Source organism: Solanum pennellii, chromosome 11 (genome assembly GCF_001406875.1).
Source record: "Solanum pennellii chromosome 11, SPENNV200".
Classification (NCBI taxonomy): Eukaryota; Viridiplantae; Streptophyta; class Magnoliopsida; order Solanales; family Solanaceae; genus Solanum; species Solanum pennellii.
Genome location: NC_028647.1, coordinates 52,447,162 through 52,467,089, shown reverse-complemented (window position 1 = coordinate 52,467,089; position 19,928 = coordinate 52,447,162).

Genomic DNA, 19,928 nt, shown 5'->3' with positions numbered 1-19,928 from the left:
GAAAGTGAGTGAACTTTCCTAATTTAAATTAGCAAAGTCATGCCATGAGAGTAACATGCATCATCATACTTATCATATTGTACACAACACATAACATCTTGCACATAGCACATAACATATTGCATATAGCACATATCATTTTTCCTATCATTCGTTCATATGCCATGAGACCTTGGAATCATGGACTTGACATCAAGACTTCCCAAAAATGAGGGCTCAACATATGGGACCTCAACTAGGGAGCCTTCTTTAGCAAACACACAGTCTACTTCATTCATTCATACTACTTCTTTTCATTTCATTCATAGCCTAGTGTAAACACCAGCTATACCTAGGATGTAGTTTAAGAATTTCATGAGGTTCGCTGTGCAATGATCAAGAATGACCTAGTGTCATTACTTCAGTCTAGCTCACCTCTTGATTATCCTATCCTAACACCTTTGGTATCATTCATTTCATTATGTGCATCATTTGAGGCTGTCCTCATTCATTCATGGCGAACTTTAACCGACATAGATCATGTGAGCATCATGAAATCAAGAATCATGAAACCCCACACTAAAAACAAGTGGAATCACCGACCAAAGTAACCCAAAACATGCTAGCCTATATGGGAATTGAACCCTGCCAGATCCCTTTATTGGCAGTATAGGTTCGAAGAAAAGGAGATATGAGGAGATACATACCTGGCATGCCGGACAGTCTCATCTCATGAGAGTTAGGTGAACCTCCGCCCATCCCGAAAGAAGGCATCACCGCTCATAGCTAGTCTATCGGTGCTCAGTATAAAGTTCCATCACATTCAACTCATACGTTATGTAAGCTGGCTTCTAGTATGAGGATATCATAGATCAATAGATGATTTCTAATCTCATCATTAGTATTAAGTGTGTTAATATCTATACTTACATTAGAGTGTTCATAGAGACTTGTCTCTTCATTAACTTCACACTCTCATCGGTGAGTACGTTTTGGTAACAATTACTTAGGCTTTTGAGATTGCTCTCATCTTTTACATTAGCCTCATATCATGTTGTCACCACATTCATTAACATTAGCACATTTTCTCTTCATAATTACTCACCCCATTTTACATGAATGTTCATTTCATCATATGTCAATGCACTTGACCATTTAGTGTGTTTCATACTCTTACTTAACCCTTCTAAGGTTTCATCATTTCATTGTTCATTTCATCATTTCTTTGTTCATTTCATCATTTCATCATACGCCAATGCACTTGGCAATTTAGTGTGTTTCACACTCTTACTTAACCCTTTTAGGGTTACATCATTTCATCACATACATCTTAGGTTCACTTACTTTTGAATGTATACTAGACTTATGAGTCTATACATACAAGCCATGGGGATTCATTCATAGTTTGTCTAAGTGATTCATATTTACTCAAGATTATGTGGTAAAAGACTTATGAATCTTGTAGATATGCCAAGATAATAATTTCGATCTTTAGAGGAAGCATTCATTAAATATTTACTTACGTATGACTATGTGTCAAAACGGAATTGGGCAAGGGAACCCAATTTTGAATCCCTTGGACAACACTTAATCTTATTTTAAACTTGATAATCGCATTTTTCAGATATGGGGGACCTTAGTTCGATCCCCATTAACCCCATAATATTTCCTCTCTTTTTCTCCTCTCCTTTTTCGTTTAAGTCAATGAAGTTGTGGGTTCAATCCCCACAAGCTCATTATTTTAGGTTTAATTTATATCTTAACTTTCTCTCATATCTTAAAGGTTGTGGGTTCAATCCCCACTCTCCACATTTATTTTCTCCTTTATTTTTCTCCTAACTCTCTAATCCATTCAAGAGGTTGTGGGTTCAATCCCCACTCACCACATCTATTTTTCGTTGAATTTTTCTCACGAAATTTTTATGAAATTTTCATTTAGTGATGTCATTGGTTTAATCCCCAATGACCTCACATTTAAGATAAATTTTAAACGAAGCTCATTTTTTTAAAAGTTGGCCGAGACTACAATTTCCAGCAGGCTGAAAATTTAGTCTCTTCCAATCCATTTTTGTTTTAATCTTTTGCTGATTTTATTTGTAGCTTTCATGTAATGATGTCTTGGGTTCAATCCTTAGTGATCTCACTTATTTTATGTTCATTTTTCATTGCATTTTGTATAATTTTGTTTGGCCGAACCCAACCTACGAAATGCTGGAAATTTGTACACTATTTTCAGCTTCTTTATATCATTATTAATACGTTAATTCTTAAGGCATTTCGTGGATCATTTGGTGCATCTTCAAGTGTAATATTTTTATGACTCTATTCATCCAAGAATTACCATTTCATCGAGCAACATTACACCACTTTTACACCTTATGATTTTACACAAACATTCGCACATAAAATTCAACCATAAAAACATATCATTTTTCACATACTTTCGGTTGACATAACTTAACATGCTTACAATTCCAATCACATAAGCAAGAACACATTATCATGAAAATCAAATTTCATACTTAAACTACCATAAAAAATACCAACAACATGATCTCTAACCTATTTCACATTGAGATCAAAGGGATACTAGGGACAAGGTTTTCGACAAGAACGGGAACAACCCTAGGTTTCGAGTAGATTCATCTTAGCCTTGAGGGTCTCTTGGGAAAGGGACAAAGATTAAGAAAACCAATAAATTTTATAACCTTCAAACCTCAACTTTCTGACAAAAATCTTCTCCAAAAATCACGTCCAAATCCCCTCAAAGTCAACACCAACTTGATGGACAAACTTCTCTTTACCTACGTGATTGATTTCGTTTGTTTTCTTATATTTTCATTGTGAGTTCTTAAAGTGTGAAGAAATTTGGTTTACCTAATGTTTTTTGAAGTTATTTGGCAGAGGAGAATCGTGAGTGAGAGTGATAGAGACGTTAGAGAGAGAGATGAGCGTGGGAGAGAAGAGTTTTCTTAGGATAAAGATTCTAGTTTAGGATTTAGTCAAATAAAGTTTCTATTTAATTATTAAAAATCTCATTTACTTTTATTTTAAATCATCTAATAAATAATAAATATAAATTAATTACATATATTAACCAGTTTAAATTAAAAATAATTTAATTCATTGCTTCCACCTAGGTTCGAACCCGGGTGGAGCAAGACTTCACTTCAAGAGCCCAATTTCGGCCCTCTCTCCCCAAAATGCCCCTCCAACTTATTAATTAATTAATTAATTAATTATATATTTAGGGTTATTATGATACAAACCTTAGCCTGTAAAAAGACCATTTTACCCCTAGATCCCTCTAAACCTAAGATTTTCTCTCTTTAAGTATGGAAAGACTCCTTCGAGTAAATCCTCGTATTCGAGAGTCCTACATGGTTGGATCCAACCTTTCCTAGATTAACTAACTCCCCAAGTTAGTTGGCTTGGATGTAACAAGGGTTTCGAGGTCTGGTTCTACGCGCATCAGTCCGTGTGAACCCGGTCTAATCGTTGGCATTCTAGACATATTAAGCATTGCTTAGAATATCCATTTTTAGGGTTGTTACATTATCCACCCCTTAGGAACATTTGTCCCCGAATGAAACTACTCTTTACTAACAATAAGTAAGTCATCTATAGAATATATGCATACATAGGTAATTCAATACTCCCCATTGGTGAATATTTGATTCATATATTAACATGATGGTGCAAATCCTTGAAACCTACTAGTAGCTTCACATTAATAGACTAAGGAACTCTTTCCTAAACTAGTCTCATCGAAGCATACAACATAAGTAAACATGTAATTCATACAAATCAGCAACCAACAAGATGACTCAAACATATTAACTTCATACTAGTGCATAAACACCATTCATAGTCAAATACATGAAAGACTAATTAAGGCTACGCACCCGAGACTTCACTAGAGGTGCCTTCCCCTGCACCCCTAGACTTGAGTGCCAAGAATTGTTGCCTCCTTGGAGACTCTTCACTTGGACCATTAGGTTGAACTCTCTCCTTCCCTTGTTCTTGAGTTCTCCTATTCGGACAATACTTCACCATGTGACCCGGTTTGCTACAAATCTAACAAGCATTAGAGCCCCTCATACACTCTCCTCCATGAAGTTTGACACACTTCCTACTCTTATTTCTAGGCTTGGAATCCCTATGATAGCGATCCTTGGACGACACTTGACTCCCCTTTGTGGGAGAGTCCCTTCTTAAACCTGGGCGTATCCCTGATTTCAGTACTACTCTTCCTTGAAAAATTCTTCTCAGCTTGTCTTGACATATTCCCTGCCCTAGTATGCTTTTTTTTCATGATTTCCTCCACTTGTTGGAAATGGACCATAAGACTGGAAAGGCCCATGGTGGCATGCAACATAGCTGTCGTACACTCCTCCTCGAGATTGTTAGGAATCTTAGATCCAGTGTGAACGGGAGGATTCATCCTCGTGAAGTCCCTTAACCTGCTAACCATGGTTCTGGCAGGTGGGGTTCTCCTTGGGAACACCTTGTTGATCTGCCTTTGTTTCTCCTTGTACTAATCTTTTTAAATTCAAGAGCTGATGTTAATACGCTCTTAAAACCAAGAAACAGACATTAGAGAAGGCACGATAAGATCAGAAGAAGGAAATTTTCTGACACACCATGCAGTCTCTAAGTCAGGATAATGGTGCACTTCACTACCATAACTTAGAAAATACTCAATGTGGTTGACGTGAACTTAGTATCTTCGGAATTTAACCTAGGGATCTGATACAAACTTTTTCACGACCTGAGTCTTAACCCCAGACGATACTGGCATCGTTGACCTACTAAAGGTCGCAGACAAGCCTACTTACGCCATTCTTACTTCATCTAGGTTAATTTTAGCGCAAAATTTGAAACTTTTTGTTTCTTAACATACATACTAATCATTCTATTAGATTCATAATTGTTCACCATCAACCATCTAACATTAAGATCATCAAATGAAAGAAATAGTTTAATGTAGAATTAAATGTATACTTGCAAAAATGGCACTAATACAATGTCTGAACAAAAGAGGAAAGAAACGCTACTGGAACATACTCCACTAGCTCAATCCTATAACGAAGCTAGAATATAATGGGCAAGCATACTCGAACAAATGAGGTCCTACCAAGTCCGGATGAATACTCCACATCCGAATAGTTTCAACGTCAACCTGTAGCTCTAGCGTCCACCTGTGCCTGCACCTAAAATTGCAGAGTTGTATGGGATTAGTACACACTTATACTAAGTATGGGTATATTCAAGCACACACCAATGACATACATTATTAAGAACAACTCTTTCCTAACAACATGGTTATGGAAAGTCAAGTTAGTGGACTTGCCAAATTGGGATTAGAAAAGTTAGTGAGCTTTACAAATTCGGATTAGGAAAGTTAGTGAACTTTCATAATTTGGATTAGCAAAGTCATGCCATGAGAGTAACATGCATCATCATACTTATCATATTGCACACAACACATAACATTTTGCACATAGCACATAACATATTGCACATAGCACATAACATTTTTAATATCATTCGTTCATATACCACGAGACCTTGGAATCATGGACTTGACATCAAGACTTCCCAAAAATAAGGTCTAAAGATATGGGACCTCAAATAGGGATCCTTCTATTGTAAACACAGAATTTGCTTCATTCATTCATACTACTTCATTCAACTTCATTCATATCCTATTGTAAACACCAGTTATACCTCGGATGTAGTTTAAGACTTTCATCGGGTTCGCAGTGCAATGATCAAGAATGACCTAGTCTCATTACTTAAGTCTAGCTCAATTATTTATTATCCTATCCTAACACCTTTGGTATTATTCATTTCATTATGTGCATCATTTGAGGCTGGCCTCATTCATTCATGGGGAACTTTAACTTTAACCGACATTGATCATGTGAGCATCATGAAATCCAGTGTAATGAAACCCCACACCGGAAAGAGGTGGAATCACCGGCCAAAGTGATCCAAAACATGCTAGCGTATATGGGAATTGAACCCCGCCAGATCCCTATATTGACAGTATAGGTTCGAAGACTAGGAGATAAAAGGACACCCATACCCGGTATGCCGGTCAGTCTCATCTCATGAGAGTTACGTGAACCTCTGCCCTTCTCGAAAGAAGGCATTTCCGCTCATAGCTAGTCTATCGGTGCTCAGTATAAAGTTCCATTGCATTCAACTCATACGTCATGGAAGCTGGATTCTAGTGTGAGGACATCATAGCTAAATAGGTGATTTCTCATCTCACCATTAGTATTAAGTGTGTTAATCTCAATACTTTCATTAAAGTGTTCATAGAGAATGGTCTATTTATTAACTTTACACTCTCACAGGTGAGTACGTTTTGGTAATATTTACTTAGGCTCATTTGAGATTGCTCTCATCTTTTACTTTAGCCTCATATCATGTTGGCAGCACATTCGTTAACATTAGAACATTTTCTCTTCATAATTACTCACCCCATTTTACGTGAATGTTTATTTCATCATATGCCAATGCACTTGGCCATTTAGTGTGTTTCACACTCTTACGTAACCCTTCTAGGGTTTCATCATTTTTTTTGTTCATTTCATCATTTCTTTATTCATTTCATCATTTCATTGTTCATTTCATCATACGCCAATGCTGTTGGCCATTTAGTGTGATTCGCACTCTTACTTAACCCTTTTAGGGTTACATTATTTCATCACATACATCTTAAGTTCACTTACTTTTAAACGTATGCTAGACTTATGAGTCTATACCTACAATCCATGGGGCTTCGTTCATAGTTTGTCTTAGTGATTCATATTTACTCAAGATTATGTGTTACAAGACTTATGCATCTTGTAGATATACAAAGATATTGATTTCGATCTTTAGAGGAAGCATTCATTGAATATTTATTTATGTATGACTTATGTGTCAATAAGGAATTGGCCAAGGGAACCTGATTTTAAATCCCTTGGACAACACATAATCTTATTATAAACTTGATAGTCGCATTTATCAGATTTGGGGGACCCTAGTTCGATCCTCATTAACCCCATAATATTTTCTCTCTTTTTCTCCTCTCCTTTTTCGCTTAAGTCAAGGAGTTTGTGGGTTCAATCCTCCACAAGCTCATTATTTTCTTTTATTTATCTCTTAACTTTCTCACCTATCCAATAGGTTGTGGGTTCAATCCCCACTCTCCACATTTATTTTCTCCTTTTTTTTTTCTCCTAACTCTCTCATCCATTCAAGAGGTTGTGGGTTCAATCCCCACTCACCACATCTATTTTCCTTGAATTTTTCTCACAAAATTTTTATGAAATTTTCATTTAGTGATGTCATGGGTTCAAAATCTCCAATGACCTCACATTTAAAATAAATTTTAAACGAAGCTCATTTTTTTAAAAGTTGGCCGAGACTTCAATTTCCAGCAGGCTGAAAATTTAGTCTCTTCCAATCCAATTTTGTCTTAATCTTTTGCTGATTTTATTTGTAGCTTTCATGTAATGATGTCTTGGGTTCAATCCTTAGTGATCTCACTTATTTTACATTCATTTTTCATTGCATTTTGTACCATTTTGTTTGGCCAAACCCAACCTACAAAATGCAGGAAATTTGTTCACTATTTTCAGCTTCTTTATATCATTATTCATACGTTAATTCTTAAGGCATTTCGTGGATCATATGGTGCATCTTCAAGTGTAATCTTTTTATGATTATATTCATCCAAGAATTACCATTTCATCCAGAAACATTACACCACTTTTACACCTCATGATTTACACAAACATTCTCACATAAAATTCAACCATAAAAACATATCATTTTTCACATACTTTCGGTTGACATAACATAACATGCATACAATTCCAATCACATAATCAAGAACACATTATCACGAAAATCAACCTTCATACTTAAACTACCATCAAACATACCAACAACATGATCTCTAACCTATTTCACATTAAGATTAAAGTGATACTAGGGACAAGAACGGGAACAACCCTAGTTGTCGAGTAGATTCATCTGAGCCTTAAGAGTCTCTTGGGAAAGGGACCAAGAGTAAGAAACCCATATATTTAATGACGTTCAAACCTCGACTTTATTCCCAAAATCTTCTCCAAAACTCACGTCTAAATCCCCTCAAAGTCAACACCAACTCGACGGACAACTTCTCTTTGCCTACGTGATTGATTTCCTTTGTTTTCTTATATTTTCATTGTGAGTTCTTAAAGTGTGAAGAACTTTGGTTTACCTACTATTTTTTGAAGTTGTTTCGCAGAGAGAATTGTGAGTGAGAGTGATAGATACGTGTGAGAGAGAGATGAGCGTGGGAGAGATTAGTTTTCTTAGGATTAGGATTCTAGTTTAGGATTTAGTCAAATAAAATTTTTATTTAATTATTAAAAATCTGATTTACTTTTATTTTAAGTCAGATAATAAATAATAAATATAAATTAATTACATATATTTACCAGCTTAATTTAAAATAATTTAATTCATTGCTTCCAAACCTAGGTTCGAACCCGGGTAAAGCAAGACTTCACTTCAAGAGCCCAATTTCGGCCCTCTCCCCCCAAAATGCCCCTCCACCTTATTAATTAAATAATTAATTATATATTTAGGTTTATCATGATACAACCCTTAGCCTGTAAAAAGACCATTTTACCCCTAGACCCTCTAAACCTAAGATTTTCTCTCTTTAAGTATGGAAAGACTCCTTCGAGTAAATCTTCGTATTTTAGAGTCCTACATGGTTGGATACAATCTTTCCTAGCTCAACTAAATCCCCAAGTTAGTTGACTTGGATGTAGCAAGGGTTTCGAGGTCTGGTTCTACGTGCATCAGTCCGTGTGAACCTGGTCTAATCGTTGGCATTCTAGACATATTAAGCATTACTTAGAATATCCATTTTTAGGGTTGTTACTGTCGTAACAGACGTCCTTGAAATTTTCTGGCAAAAATGTTTTTGAATTCTATATTGCCAAAAATCCATTGACTATAGGACACGAAAATTTAGAAAAATCTGGTTTTTCCTACTTTACGGTTCGTTTGAACGTGAAAATGCGCATGTTTGCCCCTCACAACAAATTGACTCTATTATTTAGTCGTAACCAACGTTAATAAAAAAAATTTAAATATAAAATTTCGGTATCCTATCATTAAAGCTTCATGGACTATAGCACACGATAATCGATAAAAGTTATTTTTCCTACTTTGGGGCTCATTTGAACTTGTTTCCTCCTTAAGACCAATTGACGCCATTAATTAGGTTGTAAGGGATGTCTATGAAATATTTCAGCAAAAATAATTCGAAAATGATGTAAGTCAAAAAAATCCATGGACTATAGTGCACGGAAATTGGTAAAATCTGTTTATTCCTATTTTGGAGCTCGTTAAACTTGATTATGCACCCGTTTGCCCCTTCAGACCAATTGACAGAAACACCTCGTATTCAAAAAGGCAAGAAAATTTCAATTTTCTCAGACCTAGTGTCAAGACCAACGACACCATCAACAGTCCGTCGTGGGACGACTGTCCGTCAACGTTTTATAATGCCCAAATCCCTAGCTAAATCTCACACAACAATTTAGGCTTCTTAGCTAGTGCCTTTCACCAATATTATAAACCGTTTAACAAAATTATTTTTTAAGGTAATGAGTAACATTTTGTCACAATAGTCCCAATTAAATTTGATCTCCGATCTCACAATTAATAAGCATATAAATATTGTCGATCCTATTATTTTTTAGCTTAATTTTTCTATATTATTTATATCCCTAAACTATCTAAGGTTCCTACTACCCTCTTAAAATAATTGTCAAAAATGTGCTTCTTGTTTTGTTTAAACTATTAAGTACACTTTTGCACTCATTACTGTATTTATGAAACTACATGAATCATTTTGGTATTTAAAATTATTATTGATAATTTACACATGTTTTCTTTATTCATGAAATTGTCATGCACTTGTAAAGCTATTGATATTTTGTACAAGTTTCTTAAATTTATTTGGTATATAAAACTAAAGCAAAACTACAATAAGACAACAAAACAAATTGGGCAAAACTAATTAAGGGGTTTAAATTATATGGAATACTTAAGGTTAGTTAGTAATAGCACCATCATATAGATTAGAAATGTGAATAATAAATAAAACTTAAATTCAAAGGGATAATATGACTTTTAAATAATCTAGAGGTATAATGAATAACTTTGGTGAAATTCAAGGGATATTATTATGTGTTATTCCTAATTTTATTTTGTAGATGCTTAATAGTACACAGAATTACTGCATACATACTATCCAAAAAGCATTTAAAGGAATGAACAAGTGGTTGCTTACTCACCCCGTATACATATCTTTGGTCAACATGATGTAATAAGAACATATATGGATCTCAATTAGTAAGTACAAATACAAACAAGACTAATTTGAATTTACACTGCGCAAGATACATTTAGGAGAAGTGTTACCTAATAAAGAAAATTTCCTCTTTGAAATATCTGACTGGAGAAGACTAATCCATTAAAGGGAAAACATTAATGATAGTGAAATGATTTGTTATTTTTTATTATTCATATAGAAAAAAATTAATTTCAATATCATAATTATCATGTTTAAGACAAAAAATTAAATAAAAATTCGGTCAATGCATATTTTTTATTAGTTATAAAGTTTAAAAATCATTCTTACTAATTAACTTTGTATTTGGTCAAACTACGAACCATAAAATGAAACAAATATGGAAAATAACTTACATACTAGTCTTTCATTTATCTTTCTCAAATCTTGAAACAAAGTACAAAAGGATAGAGCCTCCGATGCGTGTAAATAAGCTCATAGATACATTACTTTTCCATAAAAATTCATACTTTATATACACATTTCACATCAATTATTATTTTCCTTCCCCTATCCCCACCCCCTCATATGAAATCCTTTTTCTTCGCTCAAGAATTTTTGTTTTATAAATCCTAATTTTTTACATATGGAGGATAATCTTCATCAACAATAATTTATAGGTAACCAACAACAACAAAACATACCTGGTATATTGTCACAAGTGAATTATACGAGCGGCGGTATGTATGCATCTGTAACACAACCTTGTGAAGGTGTGAATATTAATACAAATGGTGGAGATAAGTTATTCGAAAAATGGAGTCTTGTACAACCAAGTGATTCCTCGATGATTCAAGATCTACATCAATTTAAGAGTCATAAAGATATGAATACTGATACAGGTGGCGGAGATAAGTTGTTTGCACAGTGGAGTGTTGTAAAGCCAAGTGATCTCTTGATAAATCATAACCAACATCAGTTTATGAATCATCAAGGTGTTAATACAGATACTGGTGGCAGAGGTAGGTTGTTTTCACAACAAAATGTTGTAGAGCCATGTGACTTCTCGATGGCTCAATTTTGGGAGCATAACGAGCAACAATATTTGAGTCATCAAGATGTTAATATTAATACAAGTAGTGCACATGAGTTATTTCCACAACAGAATGATGTATATCCAATCAATGCCTTGAATAAACATGATGATCAACATCAATTTATGAGTCATCAAGGTGGTCATACTGATATATATAGCTTAGATGAGTTATTTGCACAATGGAGTGCATTCATTCAGGATCCACCTTATGATCAACATCAGTTGATGATTCATCAAGGAGTTAATATTAATACGAGTAACGCACATGAGTTATTTCCACAACAGAATGATATAGAGCCAATGGATGCTTTAATGATTCAGGAACAACGTTATGATCAATATCATCTTTTGAGTCCTCAAGGTGTTAATACTAATACAAATGGTGGATATAGGTTGTTGCCACAACAAAGTGTTGTAGAGCCAAGTTATTTCTCGATGAAGGTAGTGTACATGAGTTATGACCACAACAAAATGATACAGAGCCATCAGATGCCTTGATGACTCAGGATCGGCATCATGATCAACATCAATTAATGATTCATCAAGGTGTTAATACTGATACATATGGTGGAGATGATAATTTCTTTTTAGAATTTAGTATAGAAGGGTTAGAAGAATTATTTCATATTTGAGGGAGCTCAACCAGAATTTTCATGTAGACCTAATGCGACATAATTTTATGGGAAGGCAAATCCAATAAAATGAAACTTATTATGAAAAGGCATATCCAACAAGATTTGGCTAGAACTTATGCTCAAGCATTTGATGTATTACTACTTTGTAATGAATTACTTCAAGTATTATTATCACGTTATGGGTCAATTTAGCATATAAGTATAAAAGCATCATTGTATAATAAAGACAAACAATAATTACAAAAGTATTTCTGAATGTATAATTTTTTATTTTTCTTAATTCATAACTTCCATTTTAAAAGAGATAAACGTGAGTTTATCTTCTTTTACAACTAGGATTTGTTGTTCTATCCTTTAGGAATCATTATTTTATCAACACTTGTATGTATTCTTCATCAGATTATAAATAATGTAGATTACTTATCATTTCCAGTATAGTTGTATAAGTTGTTTTATGATATCAGGGCCTAAAAGCTCACACGAATATGATCCCAATTTCCCCCTCTAATCCTAGCTGCTCATGCAAAAATGGCCCCCAATAGCACTGTAGTTAAGGCAGATACCACAGCCACTAACATTGTCATCGTCCAATATAATCCTGCCTTTCAATTACCGATTAAACTTGTCGGCAACCATAACTTCACCGCCTGGAAGGCATGGATGTCTTTTCTTATGCACGGACATAACCTTTTCGTTCATATTGATGGCAGAAATGTTGCTCCTCCAATCTCACTTACAGGAAACAACAAAATCACTCTGAATCCACCTTATATGAACTGGTTTCGACAAGATCAGCATGTCCAAAATACCATCTTAGCATCGGTGGGACCTAAACTTTCATCAACTATTGCAACAATCACATTGGCACGCAAAGCTTTGGAATCCCTGCACACTACCTTCGCCAATAAATCACATACAAGAATTATTTGTCACTGAGATCAACTAGCTTGTATTACCAAATATTACAGGCCTGATAGTACATTCAATTGTTGATGAACTTGCAATCGGTAGAGCACCAACCACAGATGTGCAACTTCATGTGAGAATCCTCCAAGCCTTGGGTCCGACTATGCACTATATTTGCAACCATCCGGTCATATGGAACATTTATCACCTAACTAAGAACTCTATGAAAAACTGCTTCACTGTGAGATCTTTCTTAACCATGAAGAAGCCAAAAGAACAACACGAATTAGTGCTCCAATTGCTCAAACAAACAACCAAGCACCTTCAAGAAATGGCATAAACTGAAAATAGGCAAGTAATACCTCACAAGGTAACCGACGATGGAGTTTACAGACAGTCGGAGACTCATCAAATACCCAGCAGTGGCGCTCTCATCAAATTCAGCAGCCTCTCTCTTAACATGCCTGAGAACGTCCGGTATGCGGACTCCACCACTAGCAGCAACTCTAACGTTGTTGATCAGTTTAATATGTGTTACTGCAACCAATAAAGCTTGTTGGCATCCAAAATCTTCTACTTGGGAGGCCCGAGTTTCCATGCTCATACGCGGGCACAATCTGTTTCACCATCTTGATAGCTTTTTCCCTGCTCCTTTCACAACTATTACACTAAACAATAGAGAGATCGCATACCAGTATTCTTAATTCTTTTGTTTCCGTTATTTTATGAGTGTAATATATTCTTCCCTGATCTCTGTGTAGTATCCACCGTACGAGGGACTATGTAATTTTGTTTATGTGTATAGTTCCGTTTATAATCGACTAATAATGTAATCCTTTGCTTCATCTTGCTCAAGTCATTATATATATATATATATATAGATATATATATATATATATATTACTTTTACGGGGAAAGACATAAGAATCCCCCCTCCCTCTCTTGATTATGAAAAAAAATTCAGATAGACAAATTATGTCTGGTTCCTATTATTTTTTAACGTAACTTTTCTATATTATTTATATCCCTAAACTATTTGACGTTCATATTACCCTCTTAAAATAATTGTAAAAATTGCACATGTTATTGTGTTTAAACTGTTAAGGATACTTTTGTACTAACTTTTCTGCAAGGCACGTTTTGATATTTGAAAATTATTATTGTTATTTTGAACATTTCTTTATTAAAAGAATTTCATGTCCTTGTAAAGTTATTGATACTTTGCACAAGTTTCTATAATTTATTTGGTATATTAAACTGGAGCAAAAACTATGACTAGACAACAAAGCAGATTGAACAAAAATAATTCAGGAGTATAAATAATACGAAATAATTATGTTTAGTGGGTAATAGCACCCTCATATAGTTTAGAAGTGTAAATAATACATAAAAGTTAAATTCAAAGGGATAATATGACATTTTCATAATTTAGATGTATAATTAATAATATTTTGAAACTTCAAGAGAGATTATTATGCCTTATTCCTACTTCAATTTTTGTAGCTTTCAAGTAGTACACTGAGTTACTGCATACGTACTATCCAAAATGCATTTAATGGAATGAACAAGTGGTAGCTGACTCACCTTGTACACATATCTTTTGTCAGGATGCTGCAATATGAACAAATATGGATCTCAATTAGCAAGTACAAATACAAACATGCCTGATTTGAATTTACGCTACGCAGGATCTATTTGGGAGAAGCGTTGCCTCATAAAGAAAGATAATAAAGAAATTTCTACTTTCAAATATTCGATTGGAGTAGACTAATCCCTTAAAGAAAAAAACAGTAATAATAGTGAAAATATTGTTATCTGTTATCATTAAAGTAGATGAATATTTAATTCCAATATCATAAGTATCATGTTTGAGATGGAAATTTAAATATAATTCGTTCTATTCGTAATTTTTATTAGTTACAAAGTTTTAAAATTATTCTTACTAATTAACTTTGTATTTGGTAAAACTAAGACCCATAAAATGAAACAAATATAGAAAATAATTTACAATATGTTAGTCTTTCATTTTTCTTTTTTCTAATCTTGAAACAAAGTACAAAATAATAGGAACCCCATGTGTGTATATAAGCACAAATATATGTTACTTTTCCTTACAAATTCATACATTGTATTCACATTTCGCACGAACTATTATTTTCCTTCCCCTTTCATATCAAAACACTTTTTCTTTTCTCAAGTATTTTTGGTTTATAAACCCTAATTTGAAACATATGGAGGGTCATCTTCATCAACAACATTTTACAAAGTAATCAACAACAACATAAATTACCCGATATATTTTCACAAGTGAATTTTCCGAGTGATGGTATGTACATCCTTAGCTCAACCTTGTGAAGGTAAGAATATAAATATGAAATTGTAGAGATAAGTTGTTCAAACAATGAAGTCTTGTACAACCGATTGATTCAAGATCAACATCAGTTTCAGAGTCATCAAAATGTGAATATTGATACAGGTGGTGGAGATCTAAGTTGTTTTCACAATGGAGTGTTGTAAAGCCAGGCGATTTCTTGATTAATTCTGACCAACATCAGATTATAAATCATCAAGGTGTTAATACTAAAACAGGTAGCGGTGTTAATATTGATAGAGGTGGTGGAGATTGGTTTTTTCACAACAGAGTGTTGTAGAGCCATGTGATTTCTCTATGACTCAAGATTGACATTAGAACCAACATCAGTTTATGCATCAAGAAGATGTTAATATTAAGACAAGTAGTGAACATGAGTTATTTCCACAATAGAATGATGTCGATACAACTAGTGCCTTGATTATTCAGGATCAATATCACGATCAACATCAATTTATGAGTCAACAAGGTTGTCATACTCGTATATGTAGTTTAGATGAGTCACTTGCACATGGAGTGCCTTCATTCAGGATCAACCTTATGATCAACATCAGTTGATGAGTCATCAAGGTGTTAATATTAATATAAGTAATGCAGATGAGTTAGTTCCACAACAGAAATGACACAGAGCCAACGGATGCCTTGATGATTCCGGATAAACGTTATGATCAACATCAGCTTATGAGTCCTCAAGGTATTAATACTGACACAAATAGTGGAGATAGGTTGTTTCCACAACAAAGTGTTGTAGAGACAAGTTATTTCTCGATGACTCAAGGTAGTGCACATGAGTTTTTTCCACAACAGAATTGAATAGATTCAACAGATGCCTTAATTATTCAGGATCAACGTCATGATCAAAATCAATTTATGAGTCAATAAGGTGGTCATACTGATATAGATAGCGGAGATGATAATTTCTTCTCATAATGGAACTTAGAAGAGATAAAAGAACTGTTTGATATTTGAGGGAGATCGACAAAAATTTCATGTAGACCAAATAAGACATGATTTATGTGAAGACATACATATCCAACAAAAAGAAATTAGTTATGGGAAGGAATATCAAACACGACATTTTTAGAATGTACCGTTGAGCATTTAAAATATTACCATTTTGTAATGATCAAATTCAAGTATTATTGTCACGTTAAGGGTCCAATTTAGCACATAAGTTAAAGGCATCAATGTATAATATAGGCAAACAATGAATACAATATTATTTCTGAATATATAATATACAAATTTTACTTATCCTTTCATTTCTTTAAAACTTAGTGATCATCATTAGTAGTTTTAAGCTATTAGGGGCACAAACAGTGGTGTGACACTAGCAATGACAAAATCACTAAGAAGCAAAATCTTTATTCATATCAACTACAATTACATTGAGTTTGAAAAGGCTATCAGTGAGCTAACCTTTCCTTACATATATTTCATTCTTACTCACTACTACTTTATAAGAAACAAATACACATTTGAATCCATCTTAGTCAGAAGTGGAATAGAAATTAAGTTCTTGGGCAATTCAGGAACATACAAGACCATGTTGAAAGTCACCACCTTGCACGATGTCATCTTTAATAGGCTTTTTCCAGTTCCTTCCACCTTTGCAACAACGCCATTTTCCATAAAAAAAACTTCTCTTCTTTAGGTGCTGGAGTATAAAATGAAAAATTCTTTGTTAGCACAAACATGGCATGAGGCACCAGAATCTTCCACCATTCTCTTGGATTTCGAACCAAGTTACATTATGAAAGCATTACACAAAGATAGTCCATTTCTCTTTGGGATTCACCAAAATTTGCTTGATTCATCTTCGTCTTGTCCTTCTTGGGACCCCGGCATTTAGTAGCTTTATGACCACGTTTGCCACAAACAAAGCAACTTCCATTGAATTTCTTCTTAGGAGGATTGCTTTTTGGACTATATGCTTTCTTTCTTTTCTTTAATTTTGTGGGATCTTCTTCAACAATATTTACTCCAGATATTGGTTAAATACCATAAGACTTCTTTTCTGCACCTTTGTTATCCTCTTCAATTCTCAACCTTACAATGAGATATTCAATAGTCATCTCCCTGCGCTTATGTTTCAAGTAATTTCTGAAGTCCTTCCACAATGGAGATAACTTCTCAATAATGGCAGACACTTGAAAATCATCATTCACAACCAACCCTACATTAAAGATTATGTGACCATTAAGAATAAACTTAATATTTTCAACATAGGCATTAAATAACTCCATACCTTCAGCAAGGAGATCATGGATTATGACATGCAGTTCTTGAACTTTGTTGACGACGGTCTTACTATCTATCATCTTATAAATAGAAACTTTTCCTCGATAAACTTCTTTATTCTGGCATCTTCTGGTTTGTGCTTCTTTTCTAAAGCATCCCAGAGTTCTTTCGAGGTTTTGACATTACAATACACATTGTACAGATCCTCTTGCAGGACACTCATAATATAATTTTTACACAAAAAAATCTGAATGTGTCCATGCTTTTATTACCAAGAATCGTTCTTCAGGCGGAGTTTCATCTGACATAAGAAGAACATTCTCATTAATGAACCTCTGCAAACTCAACGTAGTGATATAAAAGAATATCTTCTGATGACATCTCTTGAAGTTGACTCCAGAAAACTTTGCAGGTTTCTCAGCCGGTGTTAGGGCAAAAGTTGAACGATTGTGTGCAACCGATGTTGTTGCAACACTTACTATTACAACACTCACTGTTCCAGCATTTACTTTACTTGAATTAGTCATTTTTCTGTCATAAATAGCAGACGATTTTAGTATTTTAGCCGAAGACTAGGCCGAGCGAGAGACGACGGCGGCGCGAGGGGGAACCTTCTTCTTAATCCTTTATGAAGTAAAGAAAGTGTTTCCTAGTATAAGGACAAAAATTTCCTTTCTTCTACCAATATGAGAAAAATGACGTTTCATTTGCACTTTGCAAAAGACTTATCAGTTTCCCTCAAGAATTGGTTCGAAACTTTTTTATTTTTCTCTTCTCTTTTCCCAATTCACATTTTGCTAATACTAAAAAATAATAATTGGTATAATAATGAGTCCTAAAGGGATATAACAACTAATCCTAGTTGTACAAGAAGATAAAATCACGTTATATTTATTTTATAATGAAGGTTAAAAATTAAGAAAAATGTGAAAATTATTTATTCAGAAATCATTTTGTATTTACTGTTTGTATTTGTTATACAATGATGCTTTTAATCTTGTGCTAAATCCGATTTTAACGTTTTAATAATACTTAAAGTTAATCATTAAAAAGTAGTAATGCTTCAAATGCTTGATCATAAGTTCTAGCCAAATCTTTTGGATATGCCTTTCCATAATAAGTTTCTTTTTGTTGAATATGTCTTCCCATAAAATCATTTCGTATTAGGTCTACATGAAAATTCTAGTTTAGCTCCCTCCAATATCAAAAATTGTTGTGACTCTTCTATACTATATTCTTAAAGGAAACTATCATCTCCACTATATGCATCCGTTATAACACCTTGTTGACTCATAAATTGATGTTGATCATGATGTTAATCCTGAGCCATCAAGGCATTCAGTTGTGGTAATAAATCCTGTGCACTACCTTGGGTTATCGAGAAATAACTTGTCTCTATAATACTTTGTTGTGGAAGAAACCTATCTCCACCATTTGTGTTAGGATTAACACCTTGATGAATCATAAGTTGACATTACTCAAAACGTTGTTCCTTAATCATTAAGGCATCCATTCGCTCTATATTATATTATGGAAATAACTCATGCATGTGCATGACTTGTATTAATATTAACTCCTTGATGAATCATCAACTGATGTTGATCATAAGGTTGATCCTGAATGAATGAACTCCATTGTGCAAATAAGTCATCTAAACTATATTTATCAGTATGACCACCTTGATGACTCATAAATTGATGTTGATCATGATATTGATTCGAGGCATTGGTTGGATATACATAATTCTGTTGTGGAAAATGACTCATGTGAACTACTTGTATTAATATTAACAGATTGATTACTCAATAATTGATGTTGGTTATTCTGTCAATATTGAGCCATCGAGAAATCACATAGCTCTACAACGCTTAGTTGTGCAAACAACATATCTCCGCCACCTGTATCTGTATTAACTCCTTGATGATTCATAAACTAATGTTGGTTATGATTCATCAAGAAGTCGCTTGGCTTTACAACAGTCCTTTGTGCAAACAAATTATTTCCACCGCCTGTATCAATATTAAAATCATGACGGCTCTTAAATTGATGTTGATCTTGAATCAACATGGAATTAGTTGGTTGTACAAGACTCCATTTTCCGAACGATTTATCTCCACCATTTGTATTAATATTCACACCTTCACAAGGTTGTGCTACGGATGTATACATACCACCACTCATACAATTCACTTGTGAAAATATAACGGGTATGTTATGTTGTTGATTACCTATAAATTTTCTTGATGAAGATGACTCTCCATTTGTTACAAAATTAGGATTTATAAACCAAATACTTGAGAGAAGAAAATGATTTTATATGAGGGGGTGGGTGGGGGAGGGGTGGGG